General features: G+C 43.1%; 1 protein-coding gene across 7 annotated transcripts in view; it reads right to left on the reverse strand.

Moving 5' to 3' along the window:
* Positions 1–21,198, reverse strand: part of LOC126462885 (protein-tyrosine sulfotransferase-like) — a 970,604-nt gene that overhangs the window by 837,857 nt on the left and 111,549 nt on the right. The window contains exon 1 of one of the 7 annotated variants that reach the window (XM_050096110.1): positions 3,212–3,234. The exons of the other annotated variants lie outside the window; for them this stretch is intronic. The gene's annotated coding sequence lies outside the window, so the exon portion shown is untranslated. Of the gene's footprint in view, positions 1–3,211; positions 3,235–21,198 lie in introns of those variants that run through there. 7 annotated transcript variants of the gene reach the window in all.

Consider the following 21,198-nt stretch of genomic DNA (forward strand, 5'->3'; position numbering starts at 1 on the left):
AAAACTGAGAATCCCTGCAAAGCCGGGACTTGCTGAATAATCCCTGACCAGATTGCAGGCAACAAAAAGAGATCCATTTGCGGAGCGGAGCGCTGTGGAGAATTTAAATCCCCTGCATTAGATCTTGGATCGACTCTCCTGCACAGAAAGCTTACAGTACTTTACCGAATTCCCAGTAAAAGCTACACTGCCCGTCCCTGATTCAATGACAATCCCCGACATGGGCTACATACAACCAGACATCTTTCCCGCTGTTATCTAGTCGCTGCTCGCTGGAATAGGTAGAAATATCCACTGCTTATTGCCAAGTCCAGTTTTAAGCATGCATGGTATCATTTGTCGTGCCTCTTAAAAACTTCAAAACCTGCATAAACAAGAGTTGTATGGAATAATAATATTCCTCAGCCTGAAACAATGTCACATAATTTCACAAGCTGCGACAGTGTCGCGAATAAAACAGTGACCCGTACATACAATAAGTTTCCTTTAATTTACGTCTATGGTCACAAATTTTTTGTTAATAGATTACCGGTTTCGGTCTATAATGACCATCAGATCTGCAGCAAATGCCGGCCGGAGTGGCCGTGCGGTTCTAGGCGCTACAGTCTGGAACCGAGCGACCGCTACGGTCACAGGTTCGAATCCTGCCTCGGGCATGGACGTGTGTGATGTCCTTAGGTTAGTTAGGTTTAATTGGCTCTAAGTTCTAGGCGACTGATGACCTCAGAAGTTAAGTCGCATAGTGCTCAGAGCCATTTGAACCATTTTTTTTCTGCAGCAAAAAATTAGAAAAAAACATAAATACACTTGCAGATTGACTACAGCTTAAAAACAATAAATAGACCACAACGAAAGTACTAGTGACATATATATATATATGCATTTGTGCGCTTTTTAAGTATGAAGAGGCATACCTGTTTTATAAAAACAAAGTCCTAACGTACTGCAGCCATAGTGGCATCGTCAAATGTTAAATGCGAAATCAGCACCAGCATCTTCAAATATATATAAATAACATCATTTCAGACTTCAACTATTGTTTTCCCCTTTATTTTACGCTGTTCAATTAATTATTGAAAACTAGTGTATGCCGACAGTAGCGACATCTGGTGAACTTACAACACAAACATCTTGTGGATATTGTACCGCAGCTTGTTTTGAACAGTAATGCTACTGACAACACGATGTTATTTATATATATTTGACGATGCTGGTGCTGATTTTGCATTTAACATTTGACGATGCCACTATGGCTGCAGTACATGAAGACTTTGTTTTTACAAAACAGGTATGCCTCTTCATACTTAAGGTGCACAAATGCATATATATGTCAGTAGTACTTTTCATTGTGGTCTATTTATTGTTTTTAAGCTGTAGACAATCTGCGGGTGTATTTATGTTTTTTCTACTTTTTTGCTGCACATCTGATGATGGTCATTATAGACCGAAACCGGTAATCTGTTAACAAAAAGTTTGTGACCATAGATGTAAATTAAAGGAAACTTAATGACACATAAATCGAAAGGGCATATCGAGCAACAAAAAAGATTATCAATCAGGATTACGTATCAAGAAATGAAAAAAGTAAAGTATTAAAACAGAGTAGTGCCTCTATGCAATTAATGCCTAGCACTGAATTATAAATTACACAAATTACATACATTAGAGAGAAACATCATGGGGGCTATGCTCAACAATTTCAATCGTTTCATTAACTGGTACATCAGCGTACAACCGTCGATTACATGTAAGGAAATAAAATTTCCATTGTCTGCAATGTGAACATCGTTAGTTTGCTGTATCAGGTCGTTTGAGTTCTTTAGTGTGTAATGATTATCATTTATGTAGTTTTGACTCAGAATACAATTTTTTTTTTTTTTTTTTGCTGGCATATTAAGCTATTGGGTTCGTAGGGATGTTTGCTTTATGAATTTTTGGTTGGCGCCGTGAATCAGATGCATTTGGGCTTATCCTGGTGCCGTATGCCTTTTCTCTTTTGTCAAATAAAAAAATCAGTTTTATTAGGAGATTTTTTTAAAAAAGTTAAGGCTTGGAATCATTTTTTTGGATTGCTTTCTATGCGTTTGATGTTCTTGTTGAAAAATTTAAGATTTTATTTATGTAGTTCTTTAGGACATAATTACTACTGTATTCCCTTGACAGCTATAAGTACTACACTAGACTTGCTAAATCGGCCATTCCTCGCCGAATTGTTGAGAGTGTCTAAAATTTAGTATAAACACATAGGGATTGTACTTTATCAGATCAAAAGTTACAATCAATTTTTACAGAAAACTTAGCCCTTGAATGTGTTCATGCTTATTACTATCACTCGACATTCACTATGAAATATGTTCCAAATTTTAGTTGTCACCATGATGTTACGCGACGGTAGCATACTTTATTACACGATGGCTTTACAAGCATTTCATAAGTCCTGCCATGTTTCCTATTGTTGCATAATGCACTCCAGGATGACGTCTCCAGCTTCAGCACCCGCGGTCTGATATATCCTCATGTTCTCTCCTCCTATGTCGTCTTCTTCATCATCCGTTTCATCGTAACTTTCCTGTGAGCTTATGATTACCTCTTTTCTGCCGAAGTTTGGTCATAAATAGTTACTCGTTCAACACTGTTGCCAGCAACATTTGTTTTCTGCAAAGAACCGCAGTTCAATTTGTATCTAGTTCAGAGTTTCTGCTTGAGGTCTAGCATAATGTGTTTCCCTTTAGAAGCCATGATAATGATCCGCAAGAAGGCCACAATTTCAAAGTGTACAGGAATGTTGAACATTGTAATTAACTAACTACATTTTTGTGCCGGATTACTGAGAGACCGGCCTACCGAGGGCCGTATTAGCGAGAGTTTAGTGTATAGCATTGTTTGTTTCTGTTTGTTCACAAACTGTACGAATACTTTTCTGTATCCTATGCCACGACCTTTGCCACGTAGTCTGCCATTGTGCTGCAAGTGGCGTGCAAGTATGTCCTACATCAAGATGATGCCAGAGCAGCGAGTATTTTGGTGGTCTTGCACTGAGACCATTAGCAGCAGCTGCATTACTTTCCACATCTTCGTTACGTGCACCAATCAAGCAGAGGGATGACATCTCTCTGCCTGAGAAATCGATGAGCAAACACATGATATCGCTCGCCAGTCACAGCAAATCATGTAGATTCCCAACGTCAGTCCAAGTGGCTGTTTAACTTACGGCCCAGTGAGTTAGTGGCAGTCTTGAATCAGCAGTCTGCCGGCATGGTAGCTCAGCGTGTTCGGTTAGAGGGTTAGCTGGCCTCTGTAATAAAAAAAAAACTGAGTTAATCGATCAACGACGAACTTAAACGGGTGTCTTACGACGTCCGCCCCGAGCAGATGCAACGAACGAAACGAAGAAAATGAGACTTAAAAAAAAAAAAAAAAAAAAAAAAATTGGTCAGCGCGACAGACTGTCAATCCTGAGGGCCCGGGTTCGATTCCCAGCTGGGTCAGAGATTTTCTCCGCTCAGGGATTGGGTGTTGTGTTATCATCATCATCATCATCATCATTTCATCCCCATCGACGCACAAGTCGCCGGAGTGGCGTCAAATCGAAAGACTTGCACCAGGCGAGCGGTCTACCCCACGGGAGGCCCTCGTCACACGCCATTTTTTTTTTTAGTAATGGACTTCGCTCTGGAGAGTGACTATACTGTGTATTGGACTTAGTTTCAGCCAAGACAGATTCCCACTAGTGTTTTGCCTGAACTAGAAGTTGTGTTTTTTTTGTTCTAATAGAAGAATATTAATTAACAATATACAAATTACTTGGTTGCAATGTCCCCGACACCGCGTCATTCAATGATTTTCGTTTTCTTCTTTTATAAATTTACTATTATGTTACTAAAAGTGACACTCTTCCATAACTAATTTAGCATCATGAGGATAATTTTAAGGTTCAACATGGAGCGAATGAGCCTGGAAATTAAGAAATGAAAGTCGAGTATATCAGAATGGAAAAAAATATAAACAATAAGAAAAGAAGACTGATTTTTTTGGCATTTATAAAGGATGAATGACCGAAAAAATCTTCAAGCATCTTTGGGAAAACAAATTCACAAGGTGCAGCTGTGAAATCAACACAAATACACAACATACGTACAAAAGCAGCAGCAGAAAGGGGTACTTTCAGAAGGAAAGTGTTAAATTCAGGAGGATACCATGACAGAAGCTGCAAAATAACAAGTGTAAAGTGGTCTGAAGAAAGAGAAAAAAGAGACATGGAGAAAAGTGCAAGAATATTGCAGATAAACAAAAGAGCAAATTAGAAGGAACTGAAATTGTATCGTAGTCCCTACTTGATCATATCCGTCGCAATGGATGTTAGCAAAATAATTTTGAAGCACCAGATATTTCAATCGAAGGGCGACTGAGTACACTTTGCAGGTGAAAGTAACGTTTGGCAGTACGAATACATCAGCAACTGAAAACACAAAAACATCGTGTCTGACCACTACAAGGTGCGTCAAAAAAATGTACACACACTTTGAACTGTCATACACAATTTATTTCCCGTTTTACAATGTTAAATATCTGTGAGAAAGTAATGTTATGTTTCTTCAGCAGGTGGCAGCAGTGGCAAGGAAGTAACTGCAACATGGTGGAGGTGCCTTTGAACTTTGAAGCGCGGAAGCAGGTAATTAACTAGTACTGGAACTTTGAGAATGTAGCTGCGGTTCGAAGACAGTGGAGAAGTGAGTATGGTACAGAACCACCCTCAAGGTTAACAATTACACGTCTAAGAGACAAATTCGAAATTCATGGAACAGTGTGTGATGTGTATAAAGGTCGATCAGGGCGACCTCGTACAGCTACAAGTCATGATTCCACAACTACGGTCTTGGAACTGTTTCAACGTTCGTCTCAAAAATCTTCAAGGCAAGCGGCACTTGAGAGTAATGTAAGTGCTAGTAGTGTGCTACGCATTCTGAAGAAAGGCAAGTTTCGTGTGTACATTCCAAGGCTGGTGCAACAGCTAAGTGACGACGATCCAGATCGAAGGTTAGAATTTTGTAAATGGGTTCAGGAGATGGTGAGACGTGAACCGGGATTTACGGGTAGCATAATTTGGTCGGATGAAGCCCAATTCAAACTCAATGGAACTGTCAATAGGCACAATTGTGTGTACTGGGCTGAAGATAATCCTCACATTACAGTTGAAAAGGCTGTGAATTTGCCTGGTGTAAATGTGTGGTGTGGTTTGTCTGCAAGGGGACTCATTGGGCCTTTCCGCTTTGAAGCTTTGAAGGTACTGTTACTGCAGAAACGTACCTAACAATACTTGCTGACTCCATATTCCCTGCCATTCGTGCATAATATGGTGATGATGAGTTTTATTTCCAACAAGATGGCGCCCCGCCGCACTATCATAGGGACGTACGAGCACACCTGGATCACAATGTGCCAGGCCAGTGGATAGGATGCAGGGAACCGATCGAGTTTCCTACACGCTCTCCAGACCTCACGCCGCTGGATATCCTCTTATGGGGCACAGTAAAAGATCAGGTGTACAAATGTAAACCACGTAACCTGGACACACTTTGGAATGAGATTCAGGCGGTGTGCGCAGAAATCTCATTGGACACTTTGGTACGATGTACGGAATCAGTGGTGACTCGTACTCAGGAATGTATTGATGCTGAAGGCCACCAGTTTGCACATTAATCACATTTGCAAAGTACATTTATTTTTCCAATTGGACTTTAAGCTTTCCATTTCCAGAAATTTAACATTGTAGAACGGGAAGCAAATTTTCTATGACGCTTCAAAGTGCGTATACATTTTTTTTTTTACGCACCCTGTAGATTGAATACTCGAGAATGGGTAGATGTGAAGAGCGCAGAGGCAGATTAAAATCTGCGTCGGAACTAAATTGCAATTTATATCTAAGGAATTTAATTCTGCTCCATGTTATGAATACCGTAACGGGATTCTTTTTAAAGTACAAATAAAAAATACAACACTCAGGAAAGCAAATGTTATACTGAAAAGCCAGAGCTTTTCAGCCCTACAGGATGTGGTGACACACGTCGCCATTTAAGAAGGAGAAACATGGAACAGTTCACCTTAGCACATTTTACACAAGTATCCTAAAAACTCAAATTGAAGTTTTCCTCCTCACATGGCACGTAAAAACGTTCGTGAAGAGAAGTTGGTCGAGTTGTGTGACGTCACACGGCGTTTCTCGTTGCATAGCATTCAAAGCATAGATGACTGAATACGACAAGCTAGATTTTTCGAGAGAAACGTGGCCAATGAGCTGCAAGATCGCGTTCTACATCACAAGCAGAACTTGTAAGGCGCCACGTTGTATTACATCGTTTGCAATTGAATTGCAGTCTCTTGAACCACATTTTTGATGGGTTTTACACAGTAAATTACGTCCTTGCTATACTATCAGCATTTGTAAAACGTTGCAATTCATTGTATTTGAGTACGATAAAAGATAAATTTCAGAAAAAAAGAAAAGAAAGAAAAAAAAACATCATGTATGGCACAGTAGGCCAGAGTTGTGAAGTCAAATGTTGTTAGTTCGCATTATGCTATCTCCAAATATTTTTTAAAAATCGTATCACTCTTAGGAGAGATTGTGTTCGATTTTGTGAACATGTCAGGGGAAAAATATCAACTAATCGCAAGATTGCCTACATGGATTGCAATTCCGTATTTATCTATTAATCTAAAAATCTTCCCGTTTGTGGGATACATCATTTCTTCATTAAATTCTTCTCGTGAATAGTAGCAGTGATCTAATAAGAATGGCCCTTGTGTTCGGCTTAAAAATTATTTCATCATTTTTACTTTTATCTTCTGTGGAGGCCTATTGTTAAATTGTACTACACTATTTGTGTCGGAAGTATTAAAAGCTGACGTCCCTACTTACTGAATATGGAAGTTTTCTTTTGTCTTGTATCATGTTCATGGATATGTGTGTATTACAGGGAGAAAAACATGGCTTGCGTATGGACGAGGGAGTACTTGTGCCTTTTCAGAGCTAACGCAGCTGTTTTAGATACGTTCATTTTCATAAACTTCCGAAATTTGATAGTCAGATACAGCTTAAATGCCATTGGAGAGAACTGCTGCCACAAGTTGGGAAGTACACTCCGTGTGATGCACCAGCTTGTTTGCAAATGAGCTCCGATTTCGATGGAAACCATGTCTGGTGTGTTTCACAACGAGAAATACAACCCGTGGAGGACAGCTGTAGTGGCAGAAAAGAAACTGTAGAGAAATACTGATCAGCAAAGGGTGAAATCCATGATTAGGCTAACACAGTAGCCTCATGTGTGTTCAAATGTGTGTGAAATCTTATGGGACTTAACTGCTAAGGTCATCAGTCCCTAAGCTTACATACTACTTAACATAAATTATCCTAAGAACAAACACACACACACACACACACACACACACACACACACACACACACACACACACACACACACACATGCCCGAGGGAGGACTCGAACCTTGGCCGGGACCAGCCGCACAGCCCATGACTGCAGCGCCCTAGACCGCTCGGCTAATCCCACGCGGCAGTAGGCTCATAGGAATTGGTGTATGCAAAGACAAAAGTTTACAAAACAGTGGACAATCGTATTGAAAAACACTCCAGTGGGAATACACAGTGACCTCACAACTGAACCAAAGAACACCATAACATATTCGTGGTGTTTTATTGTGGTGTCAGAGGATAGAAATGTAACAGTCCATCATTAACACCACAGTACTACAGTAAAAGAAATGGAAGAGGTTACATTACACCATGAAGTACCAGTATTAATCAAATTTTGTGAAGACATTTGTCACATTACACATATTAAGTAATTGATATCAGATAATTAAATATTTACTCTGTTTTGAACTGATTTCTATTATCAACATCAGTATGAGGTTTGACTCCCACAAGTATGAATACACACTTGTATCCGTTATGCCTTGGAAGCAAACAGTACTCTTCATGAGTAGGAACTGTTTTTTTTTTAAAAACTGAAAATAAGCTCGCATAAATATGGAGTTTAATCAATATGTCCCACAGGCATGGGAGTATTGGAGTAACAGTGTGGTAGTGTACTGCTAAGGTGTTCATGGTGTAACTCTTTATTTCCACGAGAGTAGAATGTAGTCAGACAGAAACCGAGTGACAGTGTCTGCACAGAATACCGTGGCCGGTAGATGTATAGATGGCTGGGCAAGCGCCGGGGGAGAGCGGCAGCGGTGTGGGTTAGGGGCAGACGTTGTAGGGGAAATGCGGAGCGCTGGAGGGGAAGTGCCGTTCTAAACTGAAGCCTATGCTCACATTTAATTGTAAATATTAAGGGGAGCCCCTCCACGCCCACACTAGCATGGTGATCATTCGAAAAGATCTGTCACCTCTGCTTGGTTAGTAGCTAAAGAGAACTCCGCCGAAGATGCAACGATTTATTTTCGCCAGGCTTGTTGACCATATGTAACTTTCCGAGCAGCGTCATGATTGGCGAATTTTGAGAAAAACCTACATATTTCTCTGGATGCCATGTTAAAATTTGGTTATTTTGCCACAACACAGTGGAGTTTACACACACTAACATCACTAACACAATTGCGAGAGAATTCTGAAACAGTGGTTTATTAAATTTAAGTGAAGAACCGAGCAAAAGTAGGGTCAGTCGATTATGAAAAAGTATATCCTCAGTACAAAAGAATGTGCGAAGTCTTCACTTATGTTGTTCCAAAACATACAGCATTTCTCGTTTCACCAACTACTGGTGACCCTTAAAAATTGCATTATTTCACCGAAAAAGTTTGTATTTAGTGGAATAACTCATTTCAGTATCTGAAATGAAGAATGTTGTGGATATTCCACTCTGGCTTTATCACTGGAACGGCGCGATCCCAAATGAGAGTGCTAGATCAGATCAATTTTCTCAAGATTGCTGACAGATAGACATCTCTAAAGCTATAAGTAAAGCTACAGTTTTTTCACAGAATAGTTTCTGTAAAATCGTTTGAGAAATATTGCAGGGCGTGCGCCTCGATTCCGTCACCACCAACTGGCTAGAAGGTGGCAAACACTTGACGGCCTCCTCTTTCGAACAAACGAATGGACTCGCCCAACGCTTCGGACAAAAACTGTCACTGCACATTGGCCAATGTATCCTGCGCTGATTCAGAAAGTACCCGAAGGCAAAAATTTGGTAAATTTGTTAAATGGTTCAAATGGCTCTGAGCACTATGGGACATCTGAGGTCATCAGTCCCCTAGAACTTAGAACTACTTAAACCTAACTAACCTAAGGACATCACACACATCCATGCCCGAGGCAGGATTCGAACCTGCGACCGTAGCAGTCGCGCGGTTCCGGACTGAGCGCCTAGAACCGCATGACCACCGCGGCCGGCGGTAAATTTGTTAGTTTCATATGTGCATGCATACCTCTGTCCTTACTGAGCGAGGTGGTACAGTGCTAACAGCCTGGGCTAGTATTAGGGAACATCCAGACTCAGGTTACCCGCTACCTCCCTAAAATGTTTAAGGTGACTGGGATGGTTCCCGTGAAAAGGAGCGAGGTTTATTCCCCAAGCCGAGATAGTTCTCCCTCTCTGATGATCTCTCCATCTAAACGAGGCTAAACCCAATCTTTTTCCTTCCTTCTGCATATACAGGGTGGTCCATTGATCGTGACCGGGCCAATTATCTCACGAAATAAGCGTCGAACGAAAAAACTACAAAGAACGAAACTTGTCTAGCTTGAAGGGGGAAACCAGATGGCGCTATGGATGGCCCGCTAGATGGCGCTGCCATAGGTCAAACTGATATCAACTGCGTTTTTTTAAAATAGGAACCCCCATTTTTTATTACATATTCGTGTAGTACGTAAAGAAATATGAATGTTTTAGTTAGACCACGTTTTCTGCTTTGTGATAGATGGCGCTGTAATAGTCACAAACATATGTCTCACAATTTTAGACGAACAGTTGGTAACAGGTACGTTTTTTAAATTAAAATACAGAACGTAGGTACGTTTGAACATTTTATTTCGGTTGTTACAATGTGACACATGTACCTTTGTGAACTTCTCATTTCTGAGAACGCATGCTGTTACAGCGTGATTACCTGTAAATACCACATTATTGCAATAAATACTCAAAATGATGTCCGTCAACCTCAATGCATTTTACAATACGTGTAACGACATTCCTCTCAACAGCGAGTTGTTCGCCTTCCGTAATGTTCGCACATGCATTGACAATGCGCTGACGCATGTTGTCAGGCGTTGTCGGTGGATCACGATAACAAATATTCTTCAACTTTCCCCACAGAAAGAAATCCGGGGACGTCAGATCCGGTGAACGTGCGGACCAAGGTGTGGTGCTTCGTCGACCAATCCACCTGTCATGAAGTATGCTATTGAATACAGCTTCAACCGCACGCGAGCCATGTGCCGCACATCCATCATGCAGTGAAACATCTTATAGTAACATCGGTAGAACATTACGTAGGAAATCAGCATACATTGCACCATTTAGATTGCCATCGATAAAATGGGGGCCAATTATCCTTCCTCCTCCCATAATGCCGCGCCATACATTAACCCGCCAAGGTCGTTGATGTTCCACTTGTCGCAGCCATCGTGGATTTTCAGTTGCCCAAATAGTCCATATTACGCCGGTTTATGTTACCGCTGTTGGTGAATGACACTTCGTCGCTAAATAGAACGTGTGCAGGAAATCTGTCATCGTCCCGTAATTTCTCTTGTGCCCAGTGGCAGAACTGTACACGACGTTCAAAGTCGTCGCCAGGCAATTCCTGATGCATAGAAATATGGTACGGGTGCAATCTATGTTGATGTAGCATTCTCAACACCGACGTTTTTGAGAGTCCCGATTCTCGCGCAGTTTGTCTGCTACTGATGTGCGGATTATCAGCGACAGCAGCTAAAACACAACACCTACTTGGGTATCATCATTTGTTACAGGTCGTCGTTGACGTTTCACTTGTGGCTGAACGCTTCCTGTTTCCTTAAATAACGTAACTATCCGGCGAACGGTCCGGACACTTGGATGATATCCTCCAGGATACCGAGCAGCATACATAGCACACGCCCGTTGGGCATTTTGATCACAATAGCCATACATCAACACGATATCGACCTTTTCCGCAACAGGAAAACGGTCCATTTTAACACGGGTAATGTACCACGAAGCAAATACCGTCCGCACTGGCGGAATGTTACGTGATACCACGTACTTATACGTTTGTGGCTATACAGCGCCATCTGTCACAAAGCGAAAAAAGTGGTTCAACTAAAACATTTATATTGCTTTACGTACGACACGAATATGTAATAAAAATGGGGGTTCCTATTTTAAAAAAACGCTGTTGATATCCGTTTGACCTATGGCAGTGCCATCTAGCGGGCCAACCACAGCGCCATCTGGTTTCTCCCTTCAAGCTAGACGGGTTTCGTTCTTTGTAGTTTTTTCGTTTGATGCTTATTTCGTGAGATGTTTCGCCCGGTCACTATTAACGGACCACCCTGTATATGCACACCCTGTATATACACACTGCGCAAGCCCCCATACGGTACAAACCAGAGAGTACTTTGTAATACTACTAATCATTTCCTTTCCCGTTCCTCTCCTAAATGGGAGACAGGGAGAACGACTATCTGTATGATTCCGTACGAGCCCTGATTCCTCCTGTCTTCAGGGTCTGTAAGCAAAATATACGTTGCCGGTTGTACAATCGCTCTGCAGCCAGCCTCAACCGACAGTTCTCTAACTTTTCTCAATAGTGTTTCGCGAAAAGAACGTCGTCTTCCCTCCAGAGATTCGCATTTGAGTTCGAAGAGCATTTCCGTAAAACTAGTGCGCTGATCATACCTATCGGTGAAACGTCTTAGGACATGCCTGTGAAATGTTCTAAGTCTTCCTGTAATCCGACCTGGTGGGGATCCCAAACACTTGAGCAGCACACAAGAATGGGTCGCATTAGTGTTCTATATGCGGATTCCTTTATAGATAAACCACACTTTACTAAAATTCGCCCAATGACCCGTAGTCGATCATTAGCCTTCCCTGTTACCGTACTTACAACCTCGTTCTATGTCATATCGCTTTGCAAAGTTAGGTCTAGATATTTAACCCGTGTGACTGTCTCAAGCACCACAACACTAATATTGTATTCGAACATCACAATACTGTTTTCCTACATCTGCATTAACTTAATTTTTTCTACATTTACAGCAAACTGTCATCCATGACGCAGAATACAAATTCTAGTCATCCTGCATCCTTCCACAGTCACTCGACGACGACCATTCCCACGCACTATAGCGTCATCAGCAAATACTCGCACATTGGTGCTCACGCTATCACTCACATAGTTTATCTACAACGGCGAACTGAAAAGTAACACATGCGAAATTTTTATTCTGTTTTCAATGTAGGCTGAACAATTACATGTTATGTATATTTTTACTAGGCTTCTTGCTGCTGTTAAACTAAGTTACGAGTTTCTGCTGAAAATACATGCCTCCGAAATTTATTCCGTTCTTAACATCAGTTATCACACGCCACGCACACTGCTCTGTCGACTTTCCCGCTTCACCCTCTGCCGCTAAAGGGCTCTGAACTGTAGCGTGTAACATGGCGGTGTTTAATGTTACCTATGCCGCTGCGTGCGAAACAGTTTTTAACCACAGAAAACGTGCCTCCAACTGAAATCCACAGAAGAATGAAATCTGCGTACGGCGACGATTATATCCCCACCAGAAATGTGCGACGCTGGTTGTTCATACTTTTAATGAAGGAAACTGTCGTGATAACATCAACGTGTGATACAGAGCTCGGTGTGAACGACCGCGTACGGTATCCGATAAGACTCATTGGAACAGGGTTGATGAACTCAGCAGAGAAAATCTGCAGATAATACGAACACAGCTCTCAGATACGTGTGGCATATCGCAAGAGTGTGTACAGACCATCGTTAGGGAACTGCCGTACAGAAAACTGCGCACGTGGGTATCTCGACTGCTCACTCATGACATGAAACAGAAGACATTGGACATCTGTCAAAAATTTCTTTTCCGACTTGAGCGGAAGGGAGATGGGATCCGTAACAACATTGTGACAGGGGATAAAACCTGGGTTCACCACTTTGACCTCAAAAACAAGAGAGCATCAAAGGTTCGCCGACGCCAAAAAAGTTCAAAGCCATGCTCAATACGTTCTGTGCGGTTCAAGGTGTCGTCCATTTAGAATTCACGCCTGGAGGCACCACCATGAATTCTGCAAGGTACTGCAAGATCCTCGGAAAACTGAAAGGCCGGCCGCGGTGGCCGAGCGGTTCTAGGCGCTTCACTCCGGAACTGCGCTGCTGCTACGGTCGTAGGTTCGAATCCTGCCTCGGGCATGGATGTGTGTGATGTCCTTAGGTTAGTTAGGTTTAAGTAGTTCTAAGTCTAGGGGACTGATGACCTCAGATGTTAAGTGCCATAGCGCTTAGAGCCATTTGAACCATTTGAAAACTGAAAGCACGAATTCAAAGACTTCGTCCACACATGGTGGACCCTTTCCTTCAATATGACAATGCCGCACCACGCACGAACGCTGCAACATCTGCAACAATTCGACCCCTCGGGTTCACTGTCAACGATCATCCTACATACTGGTCCCATTCGATTTTCATCTGTTTCCAAAACTTAAAGAGCACTTCCGATGACTTTGCTTTGACAGTTATGAAGCAGTGCAAGCAGAGGCTCAGTTAATAAAGTCAGACATTATACAGTGGCTGTAACAACAAACTGGTATCCCGTTGGGAGAAATCTGTTCCTCGCCAGGGTGATTATGTTGAGAAATAAATACACTCCTGGAAATGGAAAAAAGAACACATTGACACCGGTGTGTCAGACCCACCATACTTGCTCCGGACACTGCGAGAGGGCTGTACAAGCAATGATCACACGCACGGCACAGCGGACATACCAGGAACCGCGGTGTTGGCCGTCGAATGGCGCTAGCTGCGCAGCATTTGTGCACCGCCACCGTCAGTGTCAGCCAGTTTGCCGTGGCATACGGAGCTCCATCGCAGTCTTTAACACTGGTAGCATGCCGCGACAGCGTGGACGTGAACCGTATGTGCAGTTGACGGACTTTAAGCGAGGGCGTATAGTGGGCATGCGGGAGGCCGGGTGGACGTACCGCCGAATTGCTCAACACGTGGGGCGTGAGGTCTCCACAGTACATCGATGTTGTCGCCAGTGGTCGGCGGAAGGTGCACGTGCCCGTCGTCCTGGGACCGGACCGCAGCGACGCACGGATGCACGCCAAGACCGTAGGATCCTACGCAGTGCCGTAGGGGACCGCACCGCCACTTCCCAGCAAATTAGGGACACTGTTGCTCCTGGGGTATCGGCGAGGACCATTCGCAACCGTCTCCATGAAGCTGGGCTACGGTCCCGCACACCGTTAGGCCGTCTTCCGCTCACGCTCCAACATCATGCAGCCCGCCTCCAGTGGTGTCGCGACAGGCATGAATGGAGGGATGGATGGAGACGTGTCGTCTTCAGCGATGAGAGTCGCTTCTGCCTTGGTGCCAATGATGGTCGTATGCGTGTTTGGCGCCGTGCAGGTGAGCGCCACAATCAGGACTGCATACGACCGAGGCACACAGGGCCAACACCCGGCATCATGGTGTGGGGAGCGATCTCCTACACTGGCCGTACACCACTGGTGATCGTCGAGGGGACACTGAATAGTGCACGGTACATCCAAACCGTCATCGAACCCATCGTTCTACCATTCCTAGACCGGCAAGGGAACTTGCTGTTCCAACAGGACAATGCACGTCCGCATGTATCCCGTGCCACCCAACGTGCTCTAGAAGGTGTAAGTCAACTACCCTGGCCAGCAAGATCTCCGGATCTGTCCCCCATTGAGCATGTTTGGGACTGGATGAAGCGTCGTCTCACGCGGTCTGCACGTCCATCACGAACGCTGGTCCAACTGAGGCGCCAGGTGGAAATTGCATGGCAAGCCGTTCCACAGGACTACATCCAGCATCTCTACGATCGTCTCCATGGGAGAATAGCAGCCTGCATTGCTGCGAACGGTGGATATACACTGTACTAGTGCCGACATTGTGCATGCTCTGTTGCCTGTGTCTAGGTGCCTGTGGTTCTGTCAGTGTGATCATGTGATGTATCTGACCCCAGGAATGTGTCAATAAAGTTTCCCCTTCCTGGGACAATGAATTCACGGTGTTCTTATTTCAATTTCCAGGAGTGTATTTAGAATGAAGGATAAGAATGAGACTGATAATAAAGTATTTTTATTTGAAAAGCCTTAAGAGTTTGCACATAAAAAACTCGGGGCACTACTTTTCAGCACCCCCGTGCATTTACACTACTGTATGTACTCAACTGTAAATGGGCAACTTTTACAACAAATTCTGTTAAAACGGCGTAAACAGACGTGGAACATAAATACTAGACGTCGCTGACATAGGCTCTGAAACACCTAACGACCTAATCAAGTGAGAAATCACGAGTGAACAACGATATTCGCACGTAAGGCCCTTACATACAGACGAAAAATTCGGAGGCATTACTTTTCAGCAAGTTCGCGTGTATAGACAACGAAAGCAGTCGTACCACACGTCCCTGGGGGCTCCTGACGATATCTTTGTGCTGAATACTTGCCGTCCAGGACACTACTGGGCTCTATTATTAACAAGTGGTATTCAGAGTACGCGAAGGCATAAATATGGGAAACTGTTCCGGAAGATAAGCTGTGACATAACGGTCTTGCTAGATTGTTTCTTACAATCCTGCCACAGAATCTGAAAATGCAACAGTATCCCTTATCTATAAATGACAGGTTTTGGCACACAATAGGTACACTGTTACTCATATGTTCCATTTCCCTGTGTGTGATACTCTCTCGACCATAGAATTATACAGCTAGATGTACTATCCCCGCGCCAGTAGAAGTCGTAGCAGCTTTTAGGAATGTGCTACCAGTACCGGCCCACTTACCACACAACTAATGAGACGGCTGATGTTTACAGCTTAGATTTCACTACTGGTGTTGGGCATGTGCACAGGACACTTTCCTCTTACCGTGCCCCTCGCATTTCCGGCTCCGGACTGCTCGTGGCGCGACCGCAATATTACCTAGCAGCGTGTAACATAACGACGTTTCCAACATACGAGAAAAACTAGGGAGCTATCCTCATCCATAATTGGTCAGCCGTCGCACTTCACTAACTAATACTCTTCCAAATTCGGTCTAGGCGTCCACATGTCACCCGAAGGCCTTCCGGATGTGCCCAATGGTGACTAGGGGCCACGTAAGCTCCTTCGTTGTCTATGGAGTGTTGAAGTTGCTATCTGAAGGTGGCGTTCATCTAGGGCTTGCAGTAAGTGAAGTACCGGGTGCATAAGGCATGGCAGTGAACGAACAGTAAGTGAACGACCACTGATAATATATGTAAACATACTGGGAACATCAGCGGTCGCAATGAACTAGTTATAAAGAACGGTCTTGTCGCACAGAAACACTTTTATTAGTAAGTGATGACCGGTTTCAACCCGACTTTTGTCATCTTCGGACCGTACTCCGTAATACAGAGTAGAACAGAACTGAGGGAAACATGTAACGTAATGAATATTAAGTGAAACACAAATTATACGATGTGAAGACCATGGCATGGATCAGGAACTGTGGATTCCATCCACAGACGTTGGCTGCTGACGATGTGGTGGTGTCATCGGGATAGATAGCAGAAGTTCCGCCCATTGCCTGTTGCCCTAAGTCGTCTTTAGCCAGTGGAATAAAACTAATGCGATATATGTCGTACAGCATGAATATAAACCTTAATACTGTGCTGGGTGTTATCGTGAGTTATATCCAAGTAACAATTTATAGTTTATGCCGATAAGATTTTGTGGTGTCACCGCCAGACACCACACTTGCTAGGTGGTAGTTTAAATCGGCCGTGGTCCATTTAGTACATGTCGGACCCGCATGTCGCCACTGTGTGATCACAGACCTAGCGCCACCACAAGGCAGGTCTCGTGATACGAACAAGCACTCGCCCAGTTGTACGGACGACCTAGCTAGCGACTAGATGTACGAAGCCTTTCTCTCTCATTAGCCGAGAGACAGAATAGCCTTCAGCTAAGTTAATGGCTACGAACTAGCAAGGCGCCATTAGCCTTACAGTGATTGTAATTAAAGTCTCCTGTGTATAGTCAAGAGCGATGTACCACAATGATTGATTAAAGATAAGTATTAATCCAGCTACGTACTTTTCTTCATAGCATTAATTACGTAGCCTGTTCCAGTACTTCACGCCCGTCTGCGTTAGTCTAGCGTGCATTTTCAGCCATCTCGAACTACAAGGTGTTGGCCCAGCTGCCGACACATCAGATTTCACACAGTATATAACGTTAAAAAGTCTACTTGACCTGCCATAAGAAGGGCAAAAGAACGGCCCGAAAAATTAAAGACCAATATCCCTAAACTCGGTCTGCTCCAAAATTCTTGACATATTCTGATTTCGAATATACCAAATTTTCTTGAGACCCAGAAGCTTAAATCCACCAATCAGCACGGTTTTAGAAAGCATCGCCGGCCGGTGTGGCCGTGCGGTTCTAGGCGCTTCAGTCTGGAACCGCGTGACCGCTACGGTCGCAGGTTCGAATCCTGCCTCGGGCATGGATGTGTGTGACGTCCTTAGGTTAGTTAGGTTTAAGTAGTTCTAAGATCTAGGGGACTGATGACCTCAGATATTAAGTCCCATAGTGCTCAGAGCCATTTGAACCATTTTAGAAAGCATCGTTAGTGCTAAATTGAGCTTGCCCTTTTCTCGCATGATATACTGCGAACTATGTATGACGGGCAACAGGCAGATTCCATATTTCTAGGTTTCACGAAAGCATATGATACAATGCCCTATTTCAGGCTGTTAAAGAACGTAAGAGCACATGGGTCAGGTTCAGAGATAGGCTAGTGGCTCGAAGACTTCTTAAGGGGCTCCGGAACGCCCTATACTTGCAATGTTAAAATAACGCTTATAAATTACATCTTTCCTCACAAAGTATTTGAGGTAGGAAGTTGAACTTTTTACAGATTATTTATTGGAATATGGGCTACAACTTAACACACGGATTTTACAAAATTTTAGTTCAGTTATTAAAGATGATTTTTTTTTCAATTGTAATGAAAATTCACAACATTTTTTTGCAATTTTTTAATTATATATTCAAAAATATACAGTTTTTTGGAAAAAGGCTGTGTTAAATTATGCAGAAGGTACTGTGTAACATTTACTGAAAGTTTGAAACAAATATGTTTGGAAGATCCTAAGAAAACAAGTAATTAGTATGAGAAAATAAAAGTTTTGAGAATCGAGCGACAAAGATTGGATTAACTTTTTAGTGCATTCCAGGTCCATAGGATGGATTATCTTCATCCTCTGCAAACTCCTCCTCCAGCTTCCTCTTGTTCCTCATCCTGTTTACTCTTGCTTGTATTTCTAGACTCTTTACAGCCCTGTCTGCAGCCCGAAGGCGTTCCTTGTCTAAAGCAAGCATCGCTCGTACCATGTTAGAACCTATCTTCATTCCCATATTTCTAAATACCTTGCACCTTACAATGTTGCCATCATTGAAAGTTGCAACAGCATCATACACACCAAAGTGAAGTGTTTCTATTCCAACAAATACAGTCTTGGCGATTCTCGACCATATAACACTATTTACACTTTCATTGGGGTTTTGAGTTTTTCCGTGAATACACTTTTTCAACAGTTCAGGTGCTGCTAAGTCTCTGAAAATAGGTTTTATCACCTCCATTATTGCATGAGGCAGACTAAAATGTACCTGATGAACACGGACGTTAATAATAACACCTTTTGACAGCAGTTTAACAGCGCCACAGTGGGTCACGCCCATGTAGAACACATTTCAAAAAAGATTTAAAAATAGTTGTAGTCTTCGGAATTGAATAAATTATATATCTATTAAAAGGTAATAGTCTGCAGATTCAGGAAACGCAAAAAAGTAAAAATTGAACTTTTCATGATTTTGAGCTTTTCCGGAGCCCCTTAAGTTATATAACCCAGTACGTTGTCCTCCGTCAGACACAAAGGTATCGTCACGAATGCCTCAGGGAAGCGTGATAGGGCCGCTATTTTCCTCTATACACATAAATGATTTGGCGGACAGGATGGACAGCAATCTGCGGTTGTGTGCTGATCGTGTTGTGGTGTATGATAAGGTGTCGAAGTTGAGTAGCTGTAGGAGAAGATGACACACAAAATTTATAATTGGTGTGGTGAATGTCAGCTAGCTCTAAATGTAGAAAAATGTAAGTTAATGCGGGTGAGTAGGAAAAACAAGCAGCAATGTTCGGATACAGCATTAGTAGTGTCCTGCGTGAGGCAATCACGTCGTTAAAATATTTGGGCGTAACGTTGCAGAGCGATATGAAATGGAACGAGTATGTGAGAACTGTGGTAGGGAAAACGAATGGTCGGCTTCAGTTTACTGGAGAATTTTAGGAAGAGTACTAAAGCAGATCGCACATAGGACGCTACTGCTTACCTATTCTTGAGTACTGTTCGAATGTTTGAGATCTGTACGGGGTCGGATTAGAGGAAGACATCGAAGCGATTCAAAGGAGCGCTGCTAGATTTGTTAGTGATAGGTTCGAACAATACGCATGTGTTACGGACATGCTTCGGGAACTGAAATGGGACTCCCTGGTGGGAAGGCAAAGTTCTTTTCGAGGGCACTACTGCCAAAATTTAGAGAACCAGCATTTGAAGCTCACTGCACAACGTATGTTGCCTCCAACATATCTTTGCGCATAAGCACCACGATGAGCAGATACGAGAAATTAGGGCTCATACGGAGGCATATGGACAGTCGTTTTTCCCTCGCTCTATTTGCGAGTGGAGAAAGAAAGAAAATAACTAGAAATGGTACAGGGTACTCTCCGCCACGCACCATAAGGTGGACTGCAGAGTATAGGTGTAGATGTAGATATAAATCATGTTACCGGACTGCTCTCTGGAGGATTGTGTGCACACGAAAGCAGGTCTGTAGATGGTGGCTGTTTAACAGATCGTAAAGTCTTCTAGCTTTTTCCTCTTCTGGCACCGAGGGGCAAGTAACCAGATCGCGAGAGGTCATTAGCGCCTTCCCTAGATGTATTTGTCGGTGGGTCTGCATATTCCGTGCGACTGCAGACCAGTATCGAATGACGCAGCGTGTGGCAACGTTGTGGTTACTGCGAAAGGCTAGCTTGGCGAGCATCCATTGTTCGACTCTCACCTACGTCGGTGCCATTTTCAGACGAGAGAAACTGGTGGCACGCCCTTCTGCGGAGCAGAACGGATCCGACGGCCATGCAGCCCACCACTTAAACGGAATCTGAGACACTGGGTCAGCAACTGCAAACCGGTACGGAAAAAGAGTGCGGATCACGAAAAACACTCAATGAACCTACAGAATAAATGCGAGCAAGCCTACAATTTTAATGGGTCTCCAATATTTTTAAGCTGTACAACATTATTATTGGCACTTACAAACGGAAAACTAAGTTAAATGGCTATTAATACAGACACTGTGCATAAGGACATGAAAGTTTCACGGAAACGGTAACGCGAACTGGCGGTTTTTACGAAATTTTGGGCATTTTCTACAGAGCTGAGAGTGTATATATGTCTTTTTCTCGTTCTGAGGAAACCACTTTACTAATGTTGGTAACGGGTAGTCGTTTAATCTTGAAATTGGAGTATGACCTTATTTCCTAAAGGCTGACGCTCGTGTATAGACCGTTCATCTCCCGTTGTTACCAAGACGTTACGTCATATGAATATATCCCACTTCCAATTATCTCAATGCTTAGGTAAGCAAAATTTGATTTGTAACTAAAAAGCGCCTTTTGCTTGCTGCACTGTAATTTATGTCTCCCAGGCACGTTTTGCCTTCTTTTACCCTAGAGCATCTTTAGTGGGATCTACAACGATACAGTTTTGTTTTGATGTGTGTTATTTTTAGATTTTAGATTCATGTCGCTTTTTTATGTAACTTTTTTATGTTATTTACAGTTTGTTGGCATCTGCGTTGCCTCTCATTTGGTCCGGAGGTGGGACTACCATTTGGTTTCC

This window comes from Schistocerca serialis, chromosome 1 (genome assembly GCF_023864345.2).
Source record: "Schistocerca serialis cubense isolate TAMUIC-IGC-003099 chromosome 1, iqSchSeri2.2, whole genome shotgun sequence".
NCBI classification, from domain to species: Eukaryota; Metazoa; Arthropoda; class Insecta; order Orthoptera; family Acrididae; genus Schistocerca; species Schistocerca serialis.